The 12,497-nt window shown below is 45.3% G+C and overlaps 1 protein-coding gene across 3 annotated transcripts in view; it reads right to left on the bottom strand.

Moving 5' to 3' along the window:
- tex2 (testis expressed 2) overlaps window positions 1-8,612 on the bottom strand; it is a 28,320-nt gene extending 19,708 nt beyond the window's left edge. The window contains exons 1-2 of one of the 3 annotated variants that reach the window (XM_076986964.1): window positions 8,095-8,612; window positions 6,773-6,862 (exon numbers count right to left, since the gene is read on the bottom strand). The gene's annotated coding sequence lies outside the window, so the exon portion shown is untranslated. The remainder of the gene's footprint in view (window positions 1-6,772; window positions 6,863-8,094) is intronic. The other 2 variants (XM_076986979.1, XM_076986972.1) reach the window with 2 other exon arrangements.
- Window positions 8,613-12,497: the final 3,885 nt, after the last annotated feature.

Raw genomic sequence — 12,497 nt, 5'->3', positions numbered from 1 at the left:
CAGAGTGTTGCATACAGGGTTGTTCAAAGCCCAAAGCGTTTAGATTCAGCAGCACGTTTCCTTACGCTTTAATCTTGTTTAGAATGAGGGAGGTGGTGAAAATGGCAGACTTAGTGATCACATGACTTGAGAATTGTCATCAGCGATAATATGGTTATCAAGTCCAGTTCACTGACTGCATTTGACACCCAATTCAAAGGCTTGAAAGATGCAGGTGAGGTTAGAGTCAGAGTCAGGGTCCTGCTGAGAGTCAGAGTCAGGGTGCCTCGTTATCTATATGGTACCCTTGAGACCTGGGAGATGTTCTGGAGATACACACACAGACAGGATCATGACCAAGGCATGAAGAACAATGTAAGGCGAAGGCAGTGAGGAGCAATCGCCGATTCGTTCGGCAAGAAAGGAGAAAAAACAGACAGCAAAAAAACTCCCCCCAAAAAACCACGGTTGAGCATATCAACGGTGTGAGTGTGGGCGGGGGGGGGGGGGGGGGGGGGGGGGGGTGAGGCAATGCGAGGTAACCACGGAGACAGCTACAGCGTGAGAATCTCCAGAACGGGCACGTCTGGAGGAAACACAGGTGGAGAGAGTAGAAAGACAAGACAATATCACATCAAAGTAATACATCAACAGGAGGGAGGGAGAGAGGGAGGGAGAGAGAGATACAGGGAGGGAGAGAGAGATACAGGGAGGGAGAGAGAGATACAGGGAGAGAGAGAGAGAGGGAGGGAGAGAGAGAGAGAGGGAGGGAGAGAGGGAGAGAGGGAGGGAGAGCGAGATACAGGGAGGGAGAGAGAGATAGAGGGAGGGAGAGATAGAGGGAGGGAGAGAGGTAGAGGTGATGACGCAGGTAATCAGCAGAGCAGGAAAACGCTCCCACAGGTCCCACTGATCTCCCCCACTGTTTCACCACCCTTCCTCTCTCCCTCCCCCCCCCCTCTCTCTCTCTCTCCCTCTCTCCTTCCGTCTGCTGCAGGGCTTGACACTAAACCATTATTTTCTACTGCTTTCCTGACATTGTCAGCCTCAGACAGGACAGCATCGTGTGGTAACGCGGCTTAATACATTGAGAACTCAATAATCGTGCGACACTAAACGGCCTCGTGCTGCTGACAACATTATCTTATTAGTCTCGTTTTATGAGGCTGTAGTGAGAGAGGCCAGTTAACCACATCGCCCAGCTGTGCAGCGAAACCACAGCTGTGTGAAGACGAGACACGTGACCAGGGGGAAGGGTTTAGTGAGGGCAAGGTCCTTGACCAGGAAGCCCTGAGCTATTCCAGGAAATTCCCAATGACACCATGACAAACACACACCATGCTCATGCACAATTTTCTAAGGAACTCCGCCTCAGTCGCACTTATAGACTAACACCAAAGACCCATAATGGGGTATTTCCTGAATGTTACTGCTGTTGAAAAAGTTGAAAAGTACTTTATAACAACATTCATAATGACAGTGAAGCCGTGAGCTGTAAACGACTATGTTCTAATATCTTGTTGAGTGTAGACAGGGAGGAGCAGAATTATTTGTGTTTTACTACAATCTGTTAGTCTAGTGAAGCTAAGTGAAAAGCAGAGTCCTTTTTTAAAAAAGTAATTAAGGCAGAATTCTAGTCACAATCCTTTTCCTGCGACTGTAACTGCACTGATTGCACTCTTTAGTACTGTAATTGCTGGCGTGTTTTATCAAAGCTCGTACATCAGAGCCAGAACGCGCAGCAGCTCAGAACGCCAGAGAAGAGGGAACACTCAGAGATGCTTCTGGGTCAAAAGCAGATTACTGTTGTTGCTGAAAGAACATTGTAGCTGAAGAACATTGTAGCTGAAGAACATTGTAGCTGAAAGAACATTGTAGCTGAAAGAACATTGTAGCTGAAGAACATTGTAGCTGAAGAACATTGTAGCGACCACAAAATTAACCACCAATAGACACTTCAGACATGATTTCAGAACCCACACAGTTTTAGTTCTTTTTACTTAACTAAACATTTTCAGTTTGCCTATTAACTTTTATTCATCATCTTAATGGCACAGCCCTGACGTCTAAAAACAAACAGTGAGATGCAACTTGCAGTCAGTTGCTGACAGCATACAGCACAATGTTACCATTTGTACGTCAGAATTGCAAATGTTCCTTGTGCCTTTGTCTAGTATTGCACCTTTCATTTTCATCACGATAATGCCATTTTTTAATCTATTCTGCCTGTTTCGATTGTCTCAACACTTTTATGTTTATTTTGATCTCTTCCAGCACTCCACCATACGTTTTGTTTATATAGGTCTTTCTTCATGACCCCTTATATTTGTAAATAACTGTATTACTTATTTATTATTTAGATCATTTATTTTTGTTATTTAAAGCAACTGCACTTCTATTTTAATTAAATGTTTTGTATATCTTGTGTATCTGGCCTAATGCTGTGAGCATAACTCGAAGCTGCTAAACCCGCCGTAACTGAACTATGAGTCATGAAAGCTCCATCGATGTTCAGCAGTGCTTGGAAGTCCAGGTAAGGTGTTCTGGAACGGGTCTTCAAATGTGATGATCCAGCTGAACGGATGGATACATCGCCAGGGTGGGAGAATTAGACGTCTGGGTGGTGTGTGTCATGTCACGCTCCGTGTTCTTGGCTGCACAAACAACAACATGCGGGGGGTGGCGATGAAGACTTTGATGCTTAGAGAAGGAAGATCTCAGGAGAGCAGAGGAAGCTGAGCTGGGCAGAGGCGGCCATGATGGAGACCGTACGGCCGCCTGCTACTCTGAAGCCTGTGAACACAGAACCCCATCTAGAGTCGTGTGTGTGTGTGTGTGTGTGTGTGTGTGTGTGTGTGTGTGTGTGTGTGTGTGTGTGTCTGCTGACTTATGGGATAAGTGACAAACCTACAGGCCAAACCACACTGTCAAGACGTGGACACTCGGTGACCGATGAGGACAGTGATTCACTCCAGAAAAACCTCTGACCCTACGGTCGCGTACAAACTTATACAACGTTATGCTAACGGCAGAGCAAAAACCGTGACAGCTGTGACAGCACATCTGAACTGATCCGTATTCTGGCTGTTTCAGTCCATTCAGAATTCACTTTCAGGGCACAATGGGAGAATGAGAGAGTGAAAGATTAAAACCACTAATGAATAACCGCATTGTTAAAGCAATTACGTTCTCACAGTGGACAACAATCAGTGGTGTAACCTTCAAGGGGAGAGAAAGCCGTTTGCTCTTGCTGTAGCGTGTGGACAAACCTCTTGACATTTGCAACTAGACTGGCTGCATCTCCCACTGCTTGATCACAGAGGTTCCTCTAAGGGCAGACGTGCCAGCCCTATAAAAGAAATGACCTGCTTTAATATATAGCAGTCAGCTTTCTGTGAGAACACTGTGGGAGGAGAGAGAGGGAGGGAGGGGGAGAGAGAGAGAGGGAGAGAGGGTTGATGAGCAGTAAAGCAGATCAATAGTCTTCCTCTAGAGACGGGACCATTGGCCACTGCACTTTCCTCTCTAGACAAGCACAGTAATCCTCTCTGTGAAAGATCAGAAGAGGTCTCTCTTCAAAAGGTCTCTCTCAGCTCGTAAGACCAGCTGAACGACCTTTTAGGGCATGTACCTGATAAAGACCGGTCTAATTTGAGACAGAGCCTAATCTATTCTCTCTGGTTTCCTGCCATCACTGTTATCCACACGTCCAGGCTCGCTGTGATTGGACGTCTCGGTGTCCACGGCATGAGAGCAAGGCCCAGGTCGTTTGACCCACAACTACGGGAAGTGAGAACCAGAACTGGACCAGCTCCAGCTTAGCAAGCAGCACACACCACACAGAGTCACAGCACACTGAGTCACACCATACTGAGTCACAGCACACTGAATCACAGCACACTGAATCACAGCACACTGAGTCACACCATACTGAGTCACAGCACACTGAGTCACAGCACATTGAGTCACACCATACTGAGTCACAGCACACTGAGTCACAGCACACTGAGTCACAGCACACTGAGTCACAGCACATTGAGTCACATCACAGTGAGTCACAGCACAGAGTCACAGCACATTGAGTCACAGCACAGTGAGTCACAGCACAGTGAGTCACAGCACAGAGTCACAGCACATTGAGTCACAGCACACTGAATCACAGCACACTGAGTCACAGCACACTGAATCACAGTGCAGTGAGTCAGAACCCACGGAGTCACAATGCAGTGAGTCACAACACACTGAATCACAACAGTCACAGCACACAGTCACAGTGCAGTGAGTCACAACACACTGAGTCACAACACACTGAATCACAACACACTGAATCACAACACACTGAATCACAGCACACTGAGTCACAGTGCAGTGAGTCACAATGCAGTGAGTCACAACACACTGAGTCACAGTGCAGTGAGTCACAACACACTGAGTCACAGTGCAGTGAGTCACAACACACTGAGTCACAGCATACAGAGTCACAATACAGTGAGTCACAGTGCAGTGAGTCACAACACACTGAGTCACAGTGCAGTGAGTCACAACACATTGAGTCACAGCAGAGCCACAGCGCAGAGTCACAGCACAGTGAGTCACAGTGCAGTGAGTCACAACACACTGAGTCACAGCATACAGAGTCACAATACAGTGAGTCACAACACAATGAGTCACAGTGCAGTGAGTCACAACACTGAGTCACAGCACAGTGAGTCACAACAACACTAAATCACAGCACACTGAGTCACAACACACTGAATCACTGCACACTGAGTCACAGCACACTGAATCACACCAATAGTGCTGAAGTTCCAGGATTCATTGAGCCCATCCTGCTGGTCCTTGGTCAAGCAGAAATACTGAGCCAAAACTGTGGATTCTTGGCAGCTATTACTAGTTTCCAACCAACAGTGACTGCAAAAGATTCTTCATTGTTTTTATTCAGTAGGGTTTGAGTTTTCATTCACTACTAAGACATGCCATATGAACTAAAGGTTGTTGCTCTGCTCCCAGATGTATCCGCACAGTCGATGTATGATCACACATGATTCCTCAGACCCAGTACACCTCAGATCCAGGTTAGTGGTGCTCTCTGCACTGCTGCCTGCTGATAGTACTAGTATCTCTGTCACCGTTTTCTCTGACAGACACTCTATCAGACATTTTCTTAACAGGGTCCAGATATGCGTTCCCTCTCGAACGGGCTGATCGGAAATGAAGCAAAATGGTGACAGAGCCAGACAAACCCCAAGATCTGAATGTGTGTAGAACAGATCAGGACATGATCTGACCATCAGAACAGAAAAGATATAGGGGGCAGAGGAGAAAAACCAGAGAAACAGGGGAGGGAGAGAGGGAGAGAGGGAAGAGGGAGAGAGGAAGAGGGGGAGAGGGGGAGAGAAAACAGGGGAGGGAGATGAGGGAGAGAGGGAGAGAGGAAGAGAGGGAAAACAGGGGAGGGTGATAGAGAGGCTTGAGCTTCTTATATCTGCCAGAAATAGAAGCGTAGGAGGAATCAGCAGGGTGACGAGCTTTCAGGCCGCTTTGGCCCGAAACTCTGATGATGTTTGTAACCAACTCCTATACACTGCCTCCTACACACACACACACACACACACACACTTTCCAATCAAAGAACTGCTGTTGTTGTGTTGCCACACCCCCTTGTTAGTACCTGACTCTTGTACTCTTGTACCATCATTTTTTACCCTCTGTTGTCAGTCGACTGCCATTGTGTTCATGGTCCATGTCTGATTGACTTGTTAAATAAGTTTTATATGTGTGCACCACTCTGTCGGCTTCCTCTCTCTCCTTCACCTACACAAACATCAGGTTGAAGGCGTTGTGTTTCTGCAGTGCTCTATAAAAGTGAGGTGACACAAGGTAATGGCTCCTGGACACCTAACGGTCCCATGGCAGTGTCTTCATCATCTTCAGAGACCTCGCTGCACGTGTACAGTATGCAGCTGGATTATGCTGATAGAAGATATAAGAAAAAGCCGGCAGTGTGTACCAATCACCACCCAGGTACCTATGTTCACGTTACACACCTGATCCTGCTCACCTACTGACTCAGTGACACTTACTGACACTCAAAGATCATCTATGGCCTGAAAGAACCCTCTCATGGACAATCTGACAGAAAACCGTCATGGACAGTCAGAACGAATCCTTCCCGAGGTCAAACACCTCCAAACAGTACAACAGTCCCCTGCACTGGACTGTTCTGGTGTTCACTGTGTCATGAACTTGGACTTGGGAGCACTATTACGACCACACTGTGTCTCACGGTCCTGTTGTAATAAGAACCATGCTGGCCACCTAGGCTCATGGTGAGAACTATGACAAATGGACTGAGATATACAAGAGAAAAGGGAGTGCAAGTGAGAAATAAAGGGAGATGTAACAGAGAAATGGAGCGAGAGCGATTGATGAAGGGAGATATAAGAGAGATGGGGAACAAGAGAGATAAATGAAGACAGATATAAAAGAGAGAGAAAGTGAGTTTAATAAAGGGAGACACAAGAGAAAGAGTGAGAGAGACAAATGAAGGGAGATATAAGAGAGAAAGCAGTGAGAGGGAGGGAAAATTGATCCCTCGATTCATATCAGCCTCACACCACGGCAAGCCGCGCTTTTAAAGCTGCCACTTCAAGGTCTTGGCCAAGCCCCAGCTCAGTGTGACCGCTGATTGGTCAGTAGACACTTCCATCATGTTGAAGCAAGCCCACAGGCACAAATTAGCATACCAGCTCCGCCCTGAGCCCCGCTCCCCTGAGATCACTCTGGCTCTCACCTGGAGACCTCAGTGGTGTTCACACTGCCCCCAGCAGGTGCGTCCTCGTCGGGCCGTGGCACCCTGCCGTGCCTCATGGCTCCCTACAACCTGTGGAGAAGAGCAGTGTAGCTCTGAAGCAGCTACGTCAGGTGGAGTACACCGGAAAACCCACAGCATTATCAATAACAGCTAGTTATCTTGCAGTTGGGTGGGGGGGGGGGGGGAGTTCTGTCCAGTTCCAGGTCACATGTATTATTTACATTTAAGGGGTGTAGTGTGTTACCAGGGTCCATGGTCAACAGATACATAGGCTACCACTGCTGCACGGGTTAATAGGTCAGACATTCACGAGGCTGATGGTTTTAATCAATTTTGTGTGAACTTGTGCATATGCATGTAATGACACAGCAAAGACGGACGTTACAGACAAAATACATCAGTTATTTTCACTGTGCTATATTCCACTTTATGCTACAACTAACAACACTTACTGTAACTTCAAGCTATACCCAGCCTCAAGAAACAGATCATCTGGGATCTACTGCCTCAGGCAGAAGACTGTTCACGCTACTCTCCTTGGACCTGATAAATCTGATAAGTCGTTGTGAGAACCCTGATAGCCCTTGAACTTGATGGTTTTGGGTCTCCAAATCCTAACTCAAGACAAGGTACACAGACCTGCTCTCCACTAACAGGGAAAACTCAAAAGTTTGCGAGAAGTGAGAACCAAGATGAAAAACATGAAACGACACGTGCGTTTCCACCAGCTTCTACGACTTTTAGATGCTGTGGAAACCTCTCTGGACCTGGAGGCTGCGCAGGAACCAATCCTCGCTCGAGCTGCGCATGAATCAAGAAAAGACAAGAGCGCGCAAGCGACCCGGGCCTGTTCCAGCACGCGCGCCAGTCAGCCCGCGCGCCCCAGCTCGCGCCCCCCAGCTCGCGCGCCCCAGCCGTCCAGCCCCAAACGTCTAATGACAGTTCCTCTCAATTCGCATCAGGATTTCCGAAGTTAGCTTGAAACAAACGAAACCACAGCGCAGTCTGCCGATAAAACCCCGCATTAAAAACACACGTACACATAATGAAACGGACTTGCATAAGGATAATATACATAAACGAACGATAATACACCCGACCCACGTAGCTCATCGTTACACCTTTATTTGACTATAAGACCAAAAACAGAAGGTTCTACCGACCTTACGACCTCCAGCCTAAAACCAGGAGGTTGTTAAAGCGAGTGATATGTGTGGTAGGACTGAGAACTAGGCGTTGAGAAGATGTAGACAACAACACTGATACTTGTTATCATTTGCATGGTGAGTAATGGCAGCTACCTCTCAATGACATGGAGAATCGCATCTGGTCCAGGAGAGGATGAGAGAGGAACCACGGAGCGCAGATGATCACGGGAGGATGAAGAGCAGAGAGATGAGATCCGTCCTTATGTGTGGCTGGACGAACGCAGCATCCCCGCGTCCAGACTCCGTCCAGACTGGTCCAGAACAGGCGCGTCCGAGCCTACACACGGTACACACGGTCCAGACGGTCCAGACGGGCGTGTGCGGTCTCACCGCTGCGTGTCTTCATTTCACGGGTTTATTTGTGCCGTGGTGAAAACCCCCCACATCGTCTTGTGCACATTTGGGTCATTCACGACCAATTCCGCGTTGCGTTCAATAAATTCTGGGTCCAAACATTAAATGACAGCAGCTCGGGGGAACGAATCACAAGAGCAGAAAAAGCGGATTCGGTCCTCCAAGGCCACACTAATCGAAACAGATCCGCAGAATCCAAACATGCCTCCGTTCAAACGCTCGACGGTCGATTAACTGTGTGGGTACCAGGGCGTGTTTGGGTCAAGGGGACATGGACACAGGACACATACGACACAGGCTGTGACAGGACATTACGCTTTTATATCTACTAACCATCTACTTTCACTACGAACACCACAAAATAGAGCAGTTATGTTCATTAATATTTAGAACATAAAAATACGAAACTTGAAATATGCCACCAAGTTACTACACGCGCTCGTTTATCGTTATATATCATTAAAAATATCATTATATATCATTAAATATATCATTATATATCATTAAATATATCATTATCGTTTATCGTTATATATCATTAAAACCAAGACGTAAAGGTTCAGAATTCCAGATGTGCAGAAGAGCTGCATGTGTCCTGAAACACATTTAAAGTGTGTGCTGAAACACATTTAAAGTGTGTGCAGAAACACGTTTAAACTATGTGCAGAAACACATTTAGACTGCCTCTGCTCCAACACTGGTTCCGATTGGGTTAGTGATGTTTCATGGACCCAGTGACTCTCGACACTGAGTCTCAGTTTTAGATCACAGACCACCGGACACTGACACACTGGAAACTGAAGTTAAACACACACCGTGCGATAACCGGGCAGCATTGATGATGACTGCAGTGTGACAATTATTACGAGTTAGATACGAGATGGATATGAGACAGAAAGAGTTTTTAAATTAGCATGAATTATACAAACGACGAGTATGGCGTCAGTCAGTTAATAATCGTAAAACCATAGGCCTATCGATTATTCTTCTTAATTAGTTGGGTTTCCATGGACCCAGGCGGGGGGGGGGGTGCCTTCCTCGATTAATTAACCACAGCAGGCAGTGCGAACGGGAGGAGCAAAATACGCCATAGCCAAGGACCCAAGGGCTGACCATCGGCTTTTCATGACCGATGAACAGGCCACGTTGGTGGTGCACCATGTATGTCAAATACACCATGTATGTCAAATACTCTTCGTCTCGCCACAGGTGAACGTTGGTGGCATCAGTTCTGTGGCCCCCACGTTGAACGTGCGAGCGGTTTGGTTTATAATCTTTAAGGCGAGCAACACCCCCACCTAGTGGTCGATAAGGAACATTGCCGCCAATACAAGGAGCGACGTTAGAAGGATCATAGGATTACCATTCGAGTTAATTTTATTCCAGAAATGCTTTAGAAGAAAACTACTGTACATCAAACATCACACATGCATTTGATTGCATCTCATTTGCTCCATTTGCACAAAATAATCTTTGCACTGAAACAAGGGGCTGCATGCCTCAGTGGGCTACTGTGCAAAAGCTGTGAGGCTTTGGAGTTTTGTGCTTGCACATTCTGAATATGCATATTTCCACGTTTGTGTGGGTAGATTTTAAAGCCGTAGTGGGTCTGCTGCAGTATAAATGTAGAGGAGAACCATGCACTGTCTCCGGTTTTATGCTTTTCGAGATTGCTCACACATTGTTATTGAACACCGGAACACACTGTCCTGGCCATGACTCTCATTACAGACTCTTAGTGCTACATTGACAGTTCATGATTGCTTACACATTGTTATTGAACCTCAGTACACGATTCACAATAACAAAAGTTCACTTCACAAGGTGTACACACATTTTACTGGACTCCGCTCTCATCGTGGTGCAGTTTTTCATGACAAACTCTCATGCAATAGAATAATAAGATCAAGGTAGAAAATGCATGAATTTGCAATCAGGTACATAATGTCTCTGTCTCATATAGAATAAGATGTAAACATGCATTGTGCATGAATGGATGAACGTTTCACATGGATGGATGTGTTGTTTCTATATAAATGATGAAATGTCTATACCCACTAACCGATGGTCAGGTAGTGAACAACTGAGCAGGATTACTGGACATAAACACAAATTAATAAATTAATAATCAGGAGCTTAACAGTATCAGGAAAGTGGTAGTGGTATTGACAAAATACCAGCATGTAGTGAGAGAGGAAGAGGAGAGGATGAGGAAAAACATGGGAATGACCACGAGGAGACTCACGGGTCACGTTCGTTAGAGACGCCATCATCTGGTTTGAGCACAAGAGGCAGGTCAGCATGCAGCTGGTGCTGTTTACCAAGGTCTCCAGAATCTGAGCTTCACGGCTCTTCTGCTGACACGCCGTTACTGAACACTGCCACAGGATTTTTACTAAACACTACACTAAACACTACACGCTTTATTAAACGAGGCTCTCAATGCAGCCTCCATAGGTGCATTTAGCACTACACTGCACAACTTTCAGTGTCTAAATCACAATTTGCACGACAGACACGTGTTTTGGTAAAAAAAATAAAATATGTTTGCCCATTAGTGAGAGAATCCCACCCTGTAAACTAATCCAGAACAACACAACTGGATATAAACACATACGTCACTGTAAACTCACAATAGCAGGAAGTAACTACTATGATAGTCCTGTGAAGCTAAGATCTCCCTCACCTTTCTAGCTTCACAGTGGAACAACATGGGATATAGAGGGAAAGGCTGAGGAGAAGGCGGAGTTAGAAGATGAGGAGAGGGCGGAGTTAGAAGATGAGGAGAGGGCGGAGTTAGAAATAGAGAACGAAGAGGAGGAGTAGAAAGCTCCACTCAAGGAAGTTTGAAATGAAATCCAGGCTTAGAATGTCATCAGACCTGATTTGAGCATTAGAGGCTGGTGAGTGTTTTCAGTCACTGGTGCTGTGTACAGCTGCCCCTAAAACCCTGAACTTCTGGACATGAAAGTGGTCTCACAAGTTAATGCCTTTTTTAGAACTTTTAGATGGATTTTTATATGCATTATGTAATACAATATTGTATTTTTTTGTACAATATTGTATTGACCATAGTTTTTAACTATGGTCTCTCCACCAGACCTTTGAGGTCACACCTTAGCCAACTGAGAACACTCACCTCCTCAGTGATGGCCTCTGCTATGACTTACCACTGTTCACAGTAATTCCATTAGACATGTTTTTCATCTCATCTCTTGCCGTTGGAAGGCCTCTGACCATGATATGTCGGTGTCTGCTCTCAGTCCACGTCCTGCTTCATGGTTATAGAATGGTTAGAAACTCCATGACTCGATTTAGGGACCAAAAAACCTTCTGATGGGTTTCTACTTGCTGCATGGTCAAGAACTGAAACACTTCAGATTGTTTTCAGCTGTGTGTATGTGAACTGAATCAGTTTATTGCTGTCAAATTATTGATTATTATTGCTGTTCAGAATACCAGTGTTTGGTCTCTCTATCCAGTGCACTAGAAGGCCACACATTTAACCATACATAGATTATAACTATGTATAACAAATTCAAACAGCATCTGGAATATGACAAATGCACAATACACTCATTAAAGCATCACATTACTTGTCTGTTGTTGTCTGTAATCTATGAATACAGCAGAGAGCAGCGTGGTCTTAGTTTAAAATGTGGTTTATTGTAGAGATTCACATGACAAGGGCGTCAGGCACTTTGGTGTGAATGTTTCATTAAGAGATGTTCATGGTTTTGAAGTCAGTTTGTTGTTTTGCATGCATTATAAAGGATTTTTTCATGTAAGATTCATCAAATTTCATCAAATTCATGTAAGATGTGCTCACTCATTCTTAAAACAGAAATACTGTTTCATAAAATTTGTGTAAGCAAAAATGAAATTAAAAAAAGAAATGCTGTAAAAAACGAAAGTAGTTAAAGTAATTGGAAGCTCTGTTTAAATTTTCTATGCATTATGTAATACAATATTGTTTGTATTTTGTTCACTACATTCATTATTCTTCACAGTAATCCAACTGGTCTCAGAGCACTGAACACACAATCCTACTTTCAATAAATAATTCAGATTTATTTGTATAGAGTTTATTACAGCAGGTGTTGTCATACAGCTGCTTTGCAGAGAATCTGCTTGATGGCCCC

Source organism: Brachyhypopomus gauderio, chromosome 2 (genome assembly GCF_052324685.1).
Source record: "Brachyhypopomus gauderio isolate BG-103 chromosome 2, BGAUD_0.2, whole genome shotgun sequence".
Lineage (NCBI taxonomy): Eukaryota > Metazoa > Chordata > Actinopteri > Gymnotiformes > Hypopomidae > Brachyhypopomus > Brachyhypopomus gauderio.
The sequence above is the reverse complement of the archived record's forward strand: the minus strand, read 5'-3'. Positions and strand labels throughout refer to the sequence as shown.